Source organism: Bactrocera oleae, chromosome 2 (genome assembly GCF_042242935.1).
Source record: "Bactrocera oleae isolate idBacOlea1 chromosome 2, idBacOlea1, whole genome shotgun sequence".
Classification (NCBI taxonomy): Eukaryota; Metazoa; Arthropoda; class Insecta; order Diptera; family Tephritidae; genus Bactrocera; species Bactrocera oleae.
This window is the reverse complement of record NC_091536.1, coordinates 71574191-71590667: the sequence shown is the minus strand read 5'-3', so window position 1 is coordinate 71590667 and position 16477 is coordinate 71574191. Positions and strand designations below refer to the sequence as shown.

Below are 16477 nucleotides of genomic sequence, written 5' to 3'. Positions count from 1 at the left end.
CAAAATACAAAAGGGAAAAGAAATCGAAGTTCTAACAGCGACGACCTTCATCAAACAGCTGATATTTGCGCTTTTTTGTTAACTCAAGTATTTTTTTTTTTAGTTTTTCCCACTGTGGTTTGTTTAGTAAAGGCCAATTGCGACAAAAGAGCGGTCAATCTCAACTATTAACAATAAGGCGACGCTTTTGCTCAGTTGAACTTAATTGGTAGCAACAACGACAATAACAACAAGCAATATGCTGCAAAAATTTGTTTGTTTTTGCTTTTTCGCATTGCGCTCTTCGCCGCTATTTTGAAATTGTCGGCGTCGCCGTCTATCTCGACATCGCTGCTCTGTGCGACCTACAGCGGCAGAGTTAGTAGCAGAGGCAGCGGCCGAAACTGTCGTCGGCTGAAGACGCTTGTACGAGTATCACGGCATTCGCCAGACGTTGTTTGGCTTATTTGTATTCAGTTTGATTCTGTTGCCGGTTGTGTGTAGAACATTTGATCGGAAACAACTTCGCACGCGGCAAGTACGAATGTACTCGAAGAAGAATAAGCGTAAATTCGTGGGTCGGACGTTACTCAGCCGACGTGTTGTACGGCAATTTTAAATTGTCCGCGTTACACGATGGTCCTTAGTGCCGGATTGCGCGATAAATTTTAATTCAATTTTAATTGCTGATCTTTTTTGTGTGTATGATTTTCACATTGATAAAGCGAATTCTGATAGCGAAATTGTAAAAATTTACCGAAATGACATAGTTTCGCCTAGATTCATGTACTTGAGTTCAAAATAAAAGTTCTAAAAAATTTAAATTGAAAACAGGTTAGTGACTACTTGTGGAACTAAATGAAGTGCCGAACTAATTTTCTGGTGTATGCGCCATTTTTGGTGGTCAAGTGGCGAAATATTGAATATAAGAGACTGGAGTAGAGGCAGTGACGGGAAAATATGTGAAGCGTTTAATCAAAATTTAAACTAATTCAAGTACATTTAGTGAAATTTGTGCTAAGAAATATAAATTGGTATGAAATATAAAAATACAAATTTTATTAAATAAGTTTTTAAGCAATATGGCTATTTAAAATACTTAAAAATATCGGACAAATTTAAAAATATTAAAATACCAGTTCAATTGAAAAAAAATTAAAATTTGAAAATAATAAAAATATGAAATAAAATTAGTTTAGAGAGCATTCCAAAGATAATTTTTTTTCTAATTTAAATTAATTAAATTTTTATAATAAAATTAAATAAAAATCGAAAAAAAATATTTAAAGCTTAAATTAATATCATAATATATTTAAATTAAAAAATTTATTGCAAATAAAATAATTGCGTATTTTTTAATGTTTTCAGTCTTAATGCAAGTAATTAATATTTATATGTGATTACTTGATTACTTGCGTGAAACTAACTCAGAATCATTTATTTAAATTGTTAATTCGTGAGAAGTAATCAATAAATAAAATACCGTAATATATTTTAATACAAAAATTTAAATCGATTTTGTATAAACAGCGTGTGGTGATGATTTGCTTAATATCAAAATATAAAAACTAACAAGAATTTGTTACATTTAAAATTCAACGCAGAAGTGTACAAAACATGAATAAGTAATTTTTTATAATTTTAGTAATACTCTACGTACACAGCCGTTAATGTAAGTAAATAATTTCACATTGAGTTATTATTTAGTGGAGCTTAATATATATTTTTTCAATTTTAAACTGTCAAAAAAAAATTATAACAAAAATGTTAAATAAATTTTCAAGCGTAAGTCTCAAAATAATAAAACATACAATATTACATTAATTTTCGGTAGCAATTTGCTTAAGTGGCTTATTTGCATGCAAGTTCAATATCAGAATACGATATAATACGACAGCAGTTGTCGCCATTGGACATTAAATCCATTGCCAGATTGTCAACCAAAAATTAATGACAATAAAATATAAAAACAGCTAACAAAAGACAATATGAAACTAGGATAATGATGCAGGGGCAAGCAAAGTGTTGTCTGTAATGGTAGTCATAATAGAAGAAGAAAAATTGTCAGCGGAAGCAAAGTGGACTTCATTTCAATAAGTTTCTTATTCTAAGGTTATATACACATAATCTTTATGTATCTGTATTAGGGTTGCCGAAATATCAGCCAAACAGTAGTAAGCCAAATAAAAGTCAAGTTCAGCAACTTATGTAAGTAACTAAAATAAAATCAAATTTATATATAACAAATTTGTAGGCAACGCTAACACTCTATATAAGAGTAAATATTCATACCTACATACATACATACATAATTATGTACATATTTTAGGATTAGATACTGCTCGCGGCCGCGTCCCTTTTAGGCGTTTTTACAAATTACCATAAATACTAAGGAGTGGCTAAAAGTTAAGCTTTTGCAGTTGAGGATGTTCCATAAATATTAAGATGAGGAAGCTAAAAATTTCTTTAGACAATAACTCTTGCCAAACTGCTTGAACATGTCTCGTCAAATGAATAAGTTGTTGTGGCAGCTATATGCTATAATCATTCGATTTGAACAATTTCTTCGGAGATTGCACCGTTGCCTTAGGAAATAATTCATTTCAAATATCTTGAAGATATCTCGTCAAATGAAAAATATTTCTACACAAGCACTTTATTTCTATTTATTCGGGATATAAAAGCTACACGGCAGTAAATTAAAATAACGGTTTAAACGTTATAAGCAATAATTTTATTATTTGTTTTTGAATATGAAGTGTAATTGAATGACGTAGTTCTGTTTAACATTTTTCAAAGTTGAATTGAATTCACAAACAAAAAAAAAATTATGCAACGCATTTTCATATTCGTGCACATATATTAAATTCTATTATTTTTATGCCTGAAACTTCATATTTATATAGGCTTTTATACTTTAATATATAAATTCATACAACCGGCTGACTGTTTCCAAAAAATAGTATATATTTATTTTTTATTATATATGCAAAAGATGTAAAAAAATTATTTTTAATGCCGCCTATGTGTCTGCAGTCTTACCCGTAACTAAGAAAACTCCACACAAAAAGAGTATGGTGTTGCCCATCGAACTTTTTATAACTTACATATCGACCTGATATTGAATTTCACACCATTATTTGCTTTGCCATTTACTACAACGCAACGGAAGAGCATATATAAGTAAATGCAGAGTCCTTTCGCCCTATACATTTTACCAGTTGCTTCGGTAGTGCCCATAGCTGTGAAGAATTTTATACATATCTTTTTTGAGCATGTCATTTATGCAAAGCCGGGTACTAAAATATCCGAATTCCTAAGAAATTTCCAAACCATTATTCCGCTGCCCAACAGGTATGGAAAATGTGACAGGAGTCAGCTGAAAATGGCTGTGGTTGCAAGCCTATAACTGACAAAATTACGAGACATCGTCGAAAATAAATTTGCATAATTGTTGTAGAACAATAGTCAATCATTGTCTTTACTGAATTTACATACGCAAGCGTACGGAATTCACATTACATACCGACAACGCAAATAAATTTTCAAACTAAAGTCAGTATGTAAGCATATTGTTGAGTAATTAAGTAATATAAGAATGTACAATAGTATTTACTACATCCAAGTGTTTTTAAATACACATGCAAATTGTCAAACGAAAGATTATCGCTTCTGCTGCTGCCACTCAAGTGCCTTGATGTCTTTGTGTAAGTTGTCATTTAATTAAATTTTCCAACACTTTCTCTAAATCGTGTTGCCTGCTTGTTTAATTACTTGTTTGCTGGTGTGTAGGTGCACGCTACTCACAGCCATGCCATTTGCTTGCCTTGTTTGACATTTGACAGATTTAACGCCACAGTATGTTAATATTGACGTTGCGACAACAGAAGAATTTCGGCTTCGAATGCAAGAGTTTGAATGTATCAGTATGTGTGCTTATAGCATACCAGCTTTGCGCATTGTGGGCAGTTGATAATCCAATTCAATCAGAGTCAATGGACGATAATAACAACTTGACTAAAAAGATATTTATCTCTTGTCGTAGCCATTTAGGTAGTTGACTACCAGATACTATATACCTTCTCAAGTACGGTGGGAGATAATTTACAAATATGCATTTTGTTTGAACATTTGATATTGCTAATTGGAAGATAAAATTAAAGTTCATTAACTTGAAAAAATGCGGTTTTTAGATAGCAAATGTGATCATCTAAACTGTCAATATTAAGAAAATATGCGGCATATTCTTACTGATAAATGGCTGAAATTAATACTCCCACTTGCTTTGAAACAGTCACAGTTATAGTTACAGCAGTACAGTTGAACCACTGCTTATATGCTTTAGTCCGTAAAGTTACTCACACGCCGAGATAATCAAATACAAAATGTTGCAGGTGGAATTAATTTAACAAACTTTTCAAGCTTTAAAGTTCCCGAATGAGATTTAGCGTGATTTTCTAGAAAAACCACAGACACATGCATATACTACACCTACAAACGATAACGGAAAAGTGTGTAAATAACCAAAGCTTTTGGTAATTTTAGTCAAAGGCATGTACAACAGGTAGCCAACAATAACCAGTACAACAGCAACAATAACCAGTACGACAGCAAGACCAAAAATAACTACCAAACGCGAAACTTGTTATTTATGAACCGGCACTACACATACATATGGCTATGTGTATCACGAAATTACACACACACAAACATACATATGTGCACTGTCATCAATATCTTTCGAAGATTTACACCCACCTTAGGCGTATCCATAAAAAAACAAAAACAAAAAAAAAAATTCTGAATAACCCCTTTGCGGTCGCCCTTATCCTTTTGGCCAAATTGAGCTGTGTATCAAATATCGGTGGCCTTTGGCAAGAAACCATATGATGTTGATCTCTAACAACCAGAAGTGGTAGGAGTCCGTGGGTGCATTCGGGAAAATATTCATATATACGAGAACTAGATAGCTTACACTGGTGGAAGGGGATGCCAAATCCACTTATTGAAGTACCGTAAATTTTATAATAAATATTTGCTAAAGCGGAAAAAAAGCTTTATAGAAAGAGAATTCACTTAATATCAAAATTTGTATTAAGATAATTTTTTATACCCTGAACGGGGTGTATAAAGTTTGCCATGAAGTTTTTAGCACCCAGAAGGAAACGTCGGAGACATAAATGTTCTGCATGATGAGCTAAGTTGATTTAGCCATGTCCGTCTGAAAAAAAAAAAAATGTTTTTATCATGAAAAGAAAACTTAGATTGTTTTTTATACTAATTTTTTAAACAATTTGAGAAGTAATACAAAAATACTAAATTGCTTATTATTTTACGCACTTAATTGGGTAAATTGCTCTGCGTTGCTGAAGTGAAATAAACAAGCCGGGAGATGAGGGTATCTGAACTTGTGTATGTACAGAAATGTTTTCAATACTTTTTTCAATCATATTTTTTCGAATTGTATAATTGGCCATATACTTTTGTTAATTTTAATTGTTTCCACTTACTGATCATTGCCTGACCTTGTATGCTTAATACTTTCTTCTGTACTGTTTGTGAATTATAGACAGGGCGTAATTAGTTAGGCATTTAATTGGGTGCAATGCCCCACAACAAAAACAAATAAAGAGTAAATAAACAATTATAATTAGTAATTGTTCTTAAATTAATTGTATGAAGCTGGGCATGTGTGAGCAATAATTTGCAAATATATTGAGCCAAATTGATTAAGAACACACAAAAAAAAACATTAACTTCGGTTGCACCGAAGCTGTAATAACCCTCACAAATATAAAAGATTCCTTACAAGAACTTTGATCGGTCAGTTTGTATGACAACTATATGATATAGTGACTCGATTTGAACAATTTTTTCAGAGATTTGAATAATAACCCATGTCAAATTGAAGAAGATATATCATCAAATGAAAAGGCTTTCCAAGAAAGTACTTTATTCCAACCGCTCAGTTTGTATGGCCGCTATATGCTATAGGGGTCCGATATTGATAAATAAACAGCTTCTTGGAGATAGGGCCAGGCGCAAAATTTCAGATGGATATCTTAAAAACTGAGGGATAAGTTCGCATATATTCAGACGTACAGATGGACGGACTAACGGACTTGGCTAAATCGAGTCAGCTCGCCACGCTGATCATTTATTTATATACTATATAGCAAATTTAATAAACCCGGTTAAGGGTATAAAATTGTATACAAGTATTTAAGAGTTGCATCCGTTTCACGGCTTTAAAAAAACAAAAAGTTTTTTTATTGTCTTATTTAATTTGTTTAATGATTATTTTCCCTTTATTTGTTTTTTCTCCGTCCAATACCTAGTTAATGGTAACACTCTCTTTTCTGCTCATTTATTCAGTTCACTCCTTTCCAGTGTTTGTTCTTATTGCTGTTATGATTGTTTTGAGCATCCGTTAAGGAATTCAAATTAATGTGTTATTAACGTTTAAAGTCAGCTAACGGTTTTCATTGACAAAAATTTACACAAACATTCGCTAAAACTTAAGCGCTGAATGTTGTTATTGTTGTTGTATGTATGTATTACCCAATTCACAATTTCTACCTATATCCTTATCATTTCTAACTTTTAAGCAATAATTTCCTCAAGTACAAGTTTTGCATTTGATAAATTCTTGGAATCACGAAAAAACAGAATGTCTTTACATATCCAAATGTTTATTTTGTTTGCAAACGAAGACAATTATTCAATTCATAGAAGAGCCTATCTCAAGTTGTTATATTTTGTTTGATTTAATATTTTTGTTATTTGTTGCGAGAAATTTACTCTTATTTAAGTTAAAAATATATGACATATTTTGCAGTTTTAACTAAAATACTTTGACCTGAAAGAAAGAGAGAGAGAGAGAGAGTCAAAACTGAAAGTCATTACCTGATTTATTGTAGATATCAGAGAAATTATTTGGGAAATCATACGTAACAGTTGCCTCATTCATTCGCGAAATTATGCAAATATTTGAAATATATTGGCCTTCATGTTAATAAGCAATCTCAGATTATATGTTAGTAAGTAAGATCTATCGTGTATTTATACTATCGAACCTTCGTCAGCATTTTTTATAGCGCTTCAGATATACAAATGCTGAGAAAAATTTTACACTTACTTATAAATACATACGTTTATGCATGTACTCTATGTCCCCACTTCTTCTTAATATATACAAGTATGTATGTAAGTATTTGTGGAAGCCTCACGAAGCGGCCCCGCAGCTGTTACAAATGGAAACATGTTGCATACTTTTCGCTTTGACTGCGAATGACTTGAGTATAAAAAGCAAAAACAACAATGAAAGTAACAAAAAGAAAAAAAGATGAAAACCAATTGAATCCGTTTGCAGAATTTTATTAAATACAAAACATCATCTTTTTCGCTTTTTATCTTCAAACGTATTTATAAGTTGTCATTCTTATATATATGAAATTATATATGTTTAGACGAATATACAATATGTTTGTACCTTTGTGTTTAAGTATGTTCACTGCTTTATATTTCTAGTGGTAAGGCAATCAGCTACATATAAGTGATGACAATATAAATCCAATTATTGTCGAAAACATCAAATCGGCGTATTTTATCACACGCAAACAATTACGCATATATTATTATTGTTTTTGTTTTTATTTGTATTTTTATAACAAGTTTTTTGCCAGTTACTGTTGATTCATTTCGTCCACACATTTGAGTAAATCAGAATGATTATGTGAATTTCTAAATAATTGCTTCGAAGAGGTTATCAATAAAGCAATAAAATTGAAATTGTAGTGAGGTTGCATACTGCTACTTTATATGGCCATAGACTGGCTATTAAATGGGTTGCGGAGAAACACTCATATATCATTTCATAACATAGATTTTATTAATAAAAGCACAGCTTATATTTAACAGGTTATTTTAGTGAATAATATTTGATGGAATCGCTGAAAATTTAATTTCATTCAAACATTTTGTTCAGAAGCTCCATATAAACTAATTTAATCTTCAGTATTTAATTATTAGACTTACTGCTTTACCCAGCAAAACAAAATAGAAGATTTTAGCAATTCTAACAATGCAAGAACACAAGTATTTGAGCATATGATTTTGCTCTTTAATGCTGCAGGCAACAATAACGTCTATATGTAAAGAACTTCGGCAGACAAAAGGAAAGTGGAAAACGGCAATTTCATGTATATTTATGTTGAGGATAAAGTCAACTTTCAAAGGGATTTGTAACGGTCTGAGATAAAGGATATTTAACAATAAGCGTGCACTAAGTGAAGAACTAAGTGAAATCGAAGGGGAAAGCCAGACTACAAAATAGTGTTTATGAATGTGAAACGGTATGCGTTTCTATTGTAAGTGCAGTATATGCTCAAGCAATTTAAAGCACATTTTATTTAACAATTCCATAAACTTGTAGTCCAATGCATCTTATACAAAATAGTAGTTGTCAATTGAGTTTTTATGATATATCCATATTTATGTGGCTTCAGCCTGAGTTCAGATGCACTGCGTTGCTGCATGATGTTATCTCGCATATTGTTCCTTGAATGAATGAAGTTAAAGTGAATTAGTAATCACAAAATCAGTATGCATGTACATATTTGTATACTCTGAACAAAGTATATTAGGTTGGCAACCCTGTCTGTAACGGCCAAAAGGAAACGTGAGAGACCCTATAAAATAAGGTATCTATTATATATAAATGATCAGTGTGGCGAGCTGTGTCGATTTAGTCATGTCCGTCTGTTTGTCCGTCCGTCTGTATATATGACAACTAGTCCCTCAGTTTTTGAGATATCGATCTGAAATTTTGCACCCGTTCTTATCACTCCAAGAAGCTGGTTATTTGTCGAAACGACCGATACCGGACCACTATATGATATAGCCGGCACATAAACTGAATGATCGCAATAAAGTGTATGTATGAAGAGCTTTTTTATTTGACGAGATATCTTGACAAATGAGTTCTTGTAAGGAATATTTTGTATTTGTGAAGTGTATTATAGCTTCGGTGTAACCTTGTTAAACAAAAAAAATATGAATTCACAGCTATATATTTATTTTAACGAAATATTTAACGAAAGTATTTATACAAAAAATCAATCCAAGTTAGTGAGTTGAAACATGATTTAATGAATCTAATTAATCATAACTTTTAGATGATTTTTTAGATCACTCTAATTTTTACTTAGCTGCTAATAGTTTGCTATGATATGCGGGATTCCTATATATACTAATACTTTGTATTGAAAGCGCGTTCATGGCTGTTATGTGTATGCAAAATTGTGTGAAGGAATGCATAAAACCTGGCATGAATGCCAACATTGCAAATACAAATATACCGAAAACAAGGCAGAAACAATCAACGGTGATATATGCCATATACTTGTATATTGGACATACAAAATACACACATATACGTACATATACATACATATAAGTTAAATGTTTGTTGTTTGTACAGAAATGGGCCATGAGAACACATGCGCATCATTATGAACACATATATACATATATCCACAATACTATTGTAAATTCACGTATGTGTGAAAGTACCAAATCACTATTACCTTCTCTAAATTGTGAATCAACTGGCATCGTTGCTCATGTATCTGCTGGCGTTGTGGTTGGTATTCCTGCTGTGGGTTATTAATTCGGGTTGTTAGATGTTCGTGCGGTTGAATACTAATGCTGTCGCGTGTAAGCAGTGTAAAACTGCAGACATATCTACAAATGCTTTGCGACTAGGTGCTGCCTGCGTAAGTACCGTGTTGTGCGCGAAAAATAATAGTAACAAATTTAAATGTAATTTTAGAACCACTAAACTAAATTGATTTCAGTGTAGATGTGTAACCCTTACTAACCGCAATTCCATCTGCAACCTCTTTCCTCCATATTTTATTTGCCTATTTTATTATATTTGCGTTCACACATACTCTCGCTGAAATGTTTGTGCGTGTGTGCGTGTGCAACGAAACACTTAAATTTGTTTGCATGCTTCATTTAATATTATTATTTCAAAAATAGGAATACTATTACATCCACACACATATATAAGAACTTATAAATATGCAAACTAATGCCGTACTCCTGGACGTATACGTTACCAACGCATTGGCTTGATTTGTTCAGAAATCCATTAAGCGCGTTACAGCGTTGTTTTAGGTATGAAATTTTAATTACGGAAATAGTAAATGCTTAACATATTACTAACTATGAGCTATTGTAATTGATATAAAATTAGAAATGCCGATTTAAAATTACATAATTTTCGTTCGACAAAAATTATTTAATTGTAAGTGAAACTTACTAAGCAGTTGTATTATGGAATTTTCATAATATTTACCAGCTTCTGTTTTTGCTATATATTCATAATTAGTTTTCTCACACAAAGAATCAGCGAATATGTCTAATTTATATTCCACATTCATGATTAATGCACTCCAATTCCACCACGACTCTTAACTACTGAAGCTCAAGAAGATTAATTGTTAACGCTTACAATACATACACCTACCTATATGTGCATTGATTTGTGTGTAGTAGTATATACAAGTACGTAGTGTTTACGTAAAAAGGTTTAACTACTCATTTTATCACATATTTATTTTCCATAAATTTGTATGAAATTCGGCACCAGATATAATATACCAGCTGTGTAAGTACATCTGTGACTCTAGCGCCGTCTAGATATTAGTACTGGCTACCAGTTAATTATCTACGCATATTCGCAAAAATCCAGCGGCGCATTTCTTATGGTTATTAATGACGTATATTCTTTAAAAGTGCCTTTTATTTAACATTGTATTGTTAGTGTACTTGTTGTATTATTTGATGATTTATTTCTGGTGGTATTATATCAAAATTATTACCTGTAGCCATAATTACTTGATGCATATTATAAAAAAGACTACGATTTTTTCATCACCCTTTGCAAAGAAATCTAACAATGTTTTTATATGATTTTTCATCACCCTTTGCAAAGAAATCTAACAATGTTTTTATATGTACATAAAATCAAATTTGTGCTATTTGAACAATATTTTGAACTAATATGTTTAAAAATTGAGCATGCGCTACAAATTATATGTACTTGTTCTAAGGGAAATGTCCCTATCAATAGTTTAAACTTACCTAGAAGGAATTTAGGTGAGTTCAGAAATCTGCCTGAAGAATCAGGCTACATTAGTAAATTAAATATTTTGGTAAATCTGCACTTATACAGATATCATATTACAAACATCTATGTGCATTATTGCCAGCATATACGAATATATTCTTAAGCATAAATATGTATATATGTATTGATCAGTTACCCATTTCTATCAACACTTGAAATTAATATTCATTTTGAGTATATTGAGTAGAGACTGTATTTATTTATTGTATTGCACAAATATTGCACTGGCTATGTAAAATGATACTAAAGTAATAAAAATATAAGAATTGTGTTATGTCGTATGTATGTAATGCCGTTATGTGCAGTAGATTAGTATTAAGATATGTATATGTATAAAACGGCTATATATGTGATATAGATGTATGTATATGAACTAGGAAAATATATAAATAAGTGAGCTCTGGGCAACCAGAGTTGAGTAAAATTTTAAACGAACATTTAAGCTAAATTTAACAAGGTGCTTGCATTTTTCTTAGTTTAATGAAATAATTTCTTCTACTTTAGTATTGAATTAAGTCTTTTTTTTTAATTTTGTCTTTTACTCTTTTAGCTTTTAGTTATGGCTAATTACTATTCATTTCAATAACTTGTTGGAATTCTTTTCGTGTTGTCGCAGATTTCTTTCAGAACAATCTAAGCGAGAGCTGATTAATATATATATATACACACCTTTACATATGTACATACAGCTGTCAAAAGCCACATATATGTATTATCACCAAAGCGCAAGCAATATACAAAAGTAGGTAGGCGCACATGCATACAAGTGCAAGTATATAGTAAAGTTGATGTATGTAAAATAACACATTTATTAGCAAATATTGCAGACAATTAATTGCGTTCAAAAAATATACTCATTAGTTGTACAAATATGCGGATCTATTGGTTGCTAAGCAACATAATTTTATTGCGTTCTTTTGAAGAAGGCCGTAAATATTTATGGTATGAACTATTTACTACTTATATTTAAATGCATTACATATGCAAATTAATAATAATAATTGAACGTGACAACTGTGAAAAATTTTCAAAATATGTTTTAAAATAAATATAGTTAAAAAAAACACGCTTCTAAAGCACTTCAAACTACAGTTAGACAGATTTTTTAATATAAACTGACAGTAATATTGACCGAAAAATAATTGTATTATTGCGAGAAAAGTGCGGTATGCTCAATGTACGAAAATGACACAAGCCATCCCACGCATATATTTCGATGCTTTTAGCTGCATAGTTTTATGGAAATTTTTTTGCAGGATGGATAATTAAAGCTTTTAGCTGCATAATTTTAGGCCCGTATTTTTTTTTTGCAGTGCTTATCAAACTGTCACTACCATTCCGTTTCAGTGCCACTGTATAATGTTACAAACATATAAGTGAAGCTAATAAAAGCGTTCTACCATAAAAAGAGTGTTGTATGGTTTTGAATATCATATAAGGAATTCTATTAATATATACTTGAATTTAAATACCTTTTTTCTATGTATTCTTCTGGCCTTCCTTAACGAATACCAATTACGTCGTAGAAGTGTGTCATTATTTTCAACAACTCACAGCAGCAATGGACCAATTTTCATTGTTTAAGTAAAATTTTCTCAAAATATTAACATTCGAATGCCCAGTCAACAGTGAGTGAAAACATGCATGGTTAAGCAAAAATGCATCCGATTTCGTTTAGCTGCCTTAAGCGATTATTAATCGCAAGTGTTTCTAACTTTTATTTAATTTATCGTTCTCTCTCCTTTCCTCTATCGCTTTCGCGTCACGGTAAAATATTTCACTTCTTTTTCTTCGCCATTCATTCACCTCATTATATTGAAAAACACTTTTTCGCTCATTTATTCGGTTCACTTCTTTCGAGTGTTAGTTCTTACTGTTGTCATGATTGTCATTTGAGCATCCGTAATTTAAGTGAGTGTTTAGGGATGCTGGATTAATGCTTAATTACCGTTTAAACTCAACTAACTTTACTTCATTAACAACAATCACCTGTCCGTTTCTCACTAAGAAGCTGCTCATTTGTCGGAATCGCCGATACCCGACCACTATAGCATATAGCTGCCATACAAACTGAACAATCGGAATCAAGTTCTTGTAAGAAACCTTTTGTATTTGTGAAGGGTGACTATAGCTTCGGCGTTAACGTTTTTTCATTTTCTTGTTTTATATAGAAATTTATTTTATCATGAAAAGTGAAATAAACAAGCCGGGAGATTCGGGTATCTGAACTTGTGTATGTACAGAAATGTTTTCAATACTTTTTTCAATCATATTTTTTCGAATTGTATAACTTGCCAAATAATTTTGTTAATTTTAATTGTTTCCACTTACTGATCATTGCCTGACCTTGTATGCTTAATACTTTCTTCTGTATTGTTTGTGAATTATAGGCAGGGCGTAATTAGTTAGGCATTTAATTGGGGCATTGCACCCACAACAAAAACAAATAAAGAGTAAATAAACAATTATAATTAGTAATTGTTCTTAAATTAATTGTATGAAGCTGGGCATGTGTGGGCAATAATTTGCAAATATATTGAGCCAAATTAATTAAGAACACACAAAAAAAAAACATTAACTTTGGTTGCACCGATGCTTTAATAACCTGCACAAATATAAAAGATTCCTTACAAGAACTTTGATCGGTCAGTTTGTATGGCAACAACAATTTCTTCAGAGTCAGTTTGTATGGCCGCTATATGCTATAGGGGTCCGATATTGATAAATGAACAGCTTCTTGGAGATAGGGACAGGTGTAAAATTTCAGATCGATATCGCATATATTCAGACGTACAGATGGACGGACAAACGGACTTGGCTAAATCGAGTCAGCTCGCCACGCTGATCATTTATTTATATACTATATAGCAAATTTAATAAACCCTGTTCAGGGTATAAAATTGTATACGAGTATTTAAGAGTTAAATGGCGTTTCACGGTTTCAAAAAACCAAAATTTTTTTTTATTGTCTTATTTAATTCTATATCAGTTCTAGAATATTGTCCTAAATTCTTAAGTTGATCCCAGTAATAGTTTTGAAGGTACATGTTTGAAAAGTTGCGTGCTCGAGGTTAGGTATATAGTTATTTAAAAATTTAAACGCGTTTTTCTCGAAACTATGTTTTCAAAGTCGGTTGTCAAGATTTTTCACGAACTACTCAACCGATCTTAATGTAATTACACACAGGCCTTTGAGATATAATTTACAAAGTCTTGCAGGAGGGGTTTCTTTTTGTTCGAGTTTTGAATTTTTTCTTTGAAAATTTCACAAAATCTTTATCAAATATGTATCTTCGGAATACTAAAAAGTTTAAACAAAATATTTAATTTTTTACAAAAAAAAAAAATTTTTTTTGAAAATAGTTCGTTTTTTACTCGACGAAACCCATGTTAAGTCAGCTAACGGTTTTCATTGACAAAAATTTACACCCACATTCGCTGAAACTTAAGCGCTGAATGTTGTTATTGTTGTTGTGTAATACATACACACCCAATTCATAATTTCTACCCATATCGTTATCATTTCTAACTTTTAAGTAATAATTTCCTCAAGAACAAGTTTTGCAACTTGATAAATTCTTGGAATCACGAAAAATCAGTCTTTACAGATCAAAATGTTTATGTTGTTTCCAAACGAAGACAATTATTCAATTCACAGAAGAGCCTACCTCAAGTTGTTATATTTTGTTTGATTTAATATTTTTGTTATTTGTTGCGAGAAATTTACTCTTATTTAAGTTAAAAATATATGACATATTTTGCAGTTTAACTAAAATTCTTTGACCTGAAAGAAAGAGAGAGAGAGAGAGAATCAAAACTGAAAGTCATTACCTGATTTTTTGGAATCGCCTATATCGGAACACTATATCATATAGCATATAGCATTGCTACAATATCTGAACAAATTTTCCAGATCGGAACACTATAGTGTATAGCTTCCATACAAAACAATAGATGCAAAACAAGTTCTTGTAATATTGTTTTGCGCAAGTCCACTTAACTTTGCAATTAGATAAATTTTTTAAAACAAAAAAAAAAATCCTTACAGAAGAGTTTCAGTGTTCTTTGCTGACAATTAGACAATTATTTAAATCAAATAACAGCATTCCTCAAGCTTATATATTTGTTTCCTTTGATATTGTTGTTGTTTGTTCCGAGAAATTTGCTTTTATTAAAATTAAGATCCATTTTTGATATCAATTGACTGAGCAAAATGTTGTAGCGATTTTGTGAAATATATAATCTCTATACGCCTGAGTATATACAATAAATGATATTGGTTTCTAACAAACCCAATTAGAATTAGGGAAAATAAGCACAGGATAATTTTACTGCAGATTTCTGAAAAATTTAACTCGTGTTTATGGAAGATTGAGACCTTAAAATGTTGGAAACCCGTTTAAACAAATACGCTAACTACAACAAAAATATAATACATAATTTAAGTTCCGCATATTCAGGTTTTTACGGCCAATTCGGACATCACAAAATCAATTTATTTGTATGTTAGCTTCCTCTTTTTACTGACCACAAGACCACACAAACGCTTGTACTCACATTTTATTTCAGTTCACTCAAACTTTGTGAATAATCCATTGGGTGCTAACTGCCCACATGTGTAAAGTTTCAACCGTTAGATTTTGAACAAAACAACAACAGATTTTGTGATAATAAATTGCTGGTATAAATTTTAGCTGTTTGCGGACCAGTGATTGATTTGTAAATGTTTTTAAGGTTTTGCGTTTGAGATAAGGCTTTCAATATGCTTCGTTTTAATTATTTTTGAATGTGTGTCATTTGTCAGGGAATTAAGTTACTTTTTTAATAAAATTTACTAAAATAATTGAATAACCCAGTTTATTATGCCCATTTATTTTGTTTTTACCATTAAGTTAGATTATGTCCTTTTGAGTAGCAGAATTTCAGAATTTATTTCTCTTGAAATGCTACTAACTCTTAAGCATTTATACATATACTCTTACTTTTGTATTTTGAACTCCCTTGTGCTGGGAACAAGAAAATAAATTTATTTAAATATGGTTATAATTATTCGTTGATATTGATATATGCCGCGCATGCCTAGTGAAAACACGAACAATGTGGTATAGTAGTAAAAATATGTATATATATATGTATTTGCATTTGTATATGCTGCCTACGCAAAACGCAAATTTTTACCAGCTCCATAGCGTTCTTTGCATATTTGCATAAAAGTGGGAGTACTAACGAAACTTTCTAAATAAAAAGTTTTATGAATAGCAATAGTAAGATGGGTAATTTCTCTTATCCAAAGGCAGCCAG

At 31.3% G+C, this 16477-nt stretch overlaps 1 protein-coding gene across 4 annotated transcripts in view; it reads left to right on the top strand.

Moving 5' to 3' along the window:
- Window positions 1-480: 480 nt before the first annotated feature.
- The window catches only part of LOC106626475 (thyrotropin-releasing hormone receptor), a 38853-nt gene continuing 22856 nt past the window's right edge, over window positions 481-16477 (top strand). For 2 of the 4 annotated variants that reach the window (XM_070105612.1, XM_070105609.1), the window contains exons 1-2: window positions 481-1013; window positions 1348-1651. The gene's annotated coding sequence lies outside the window, so the exon portion shown is untranslated. The remainder of the gene's footprint in view (window positions 1014-1347; window positions 1652-16477) is intronic. The other 2 variants (XM_070105610.1, XM_070105611.1) reach the window with 2 other exon arrangements.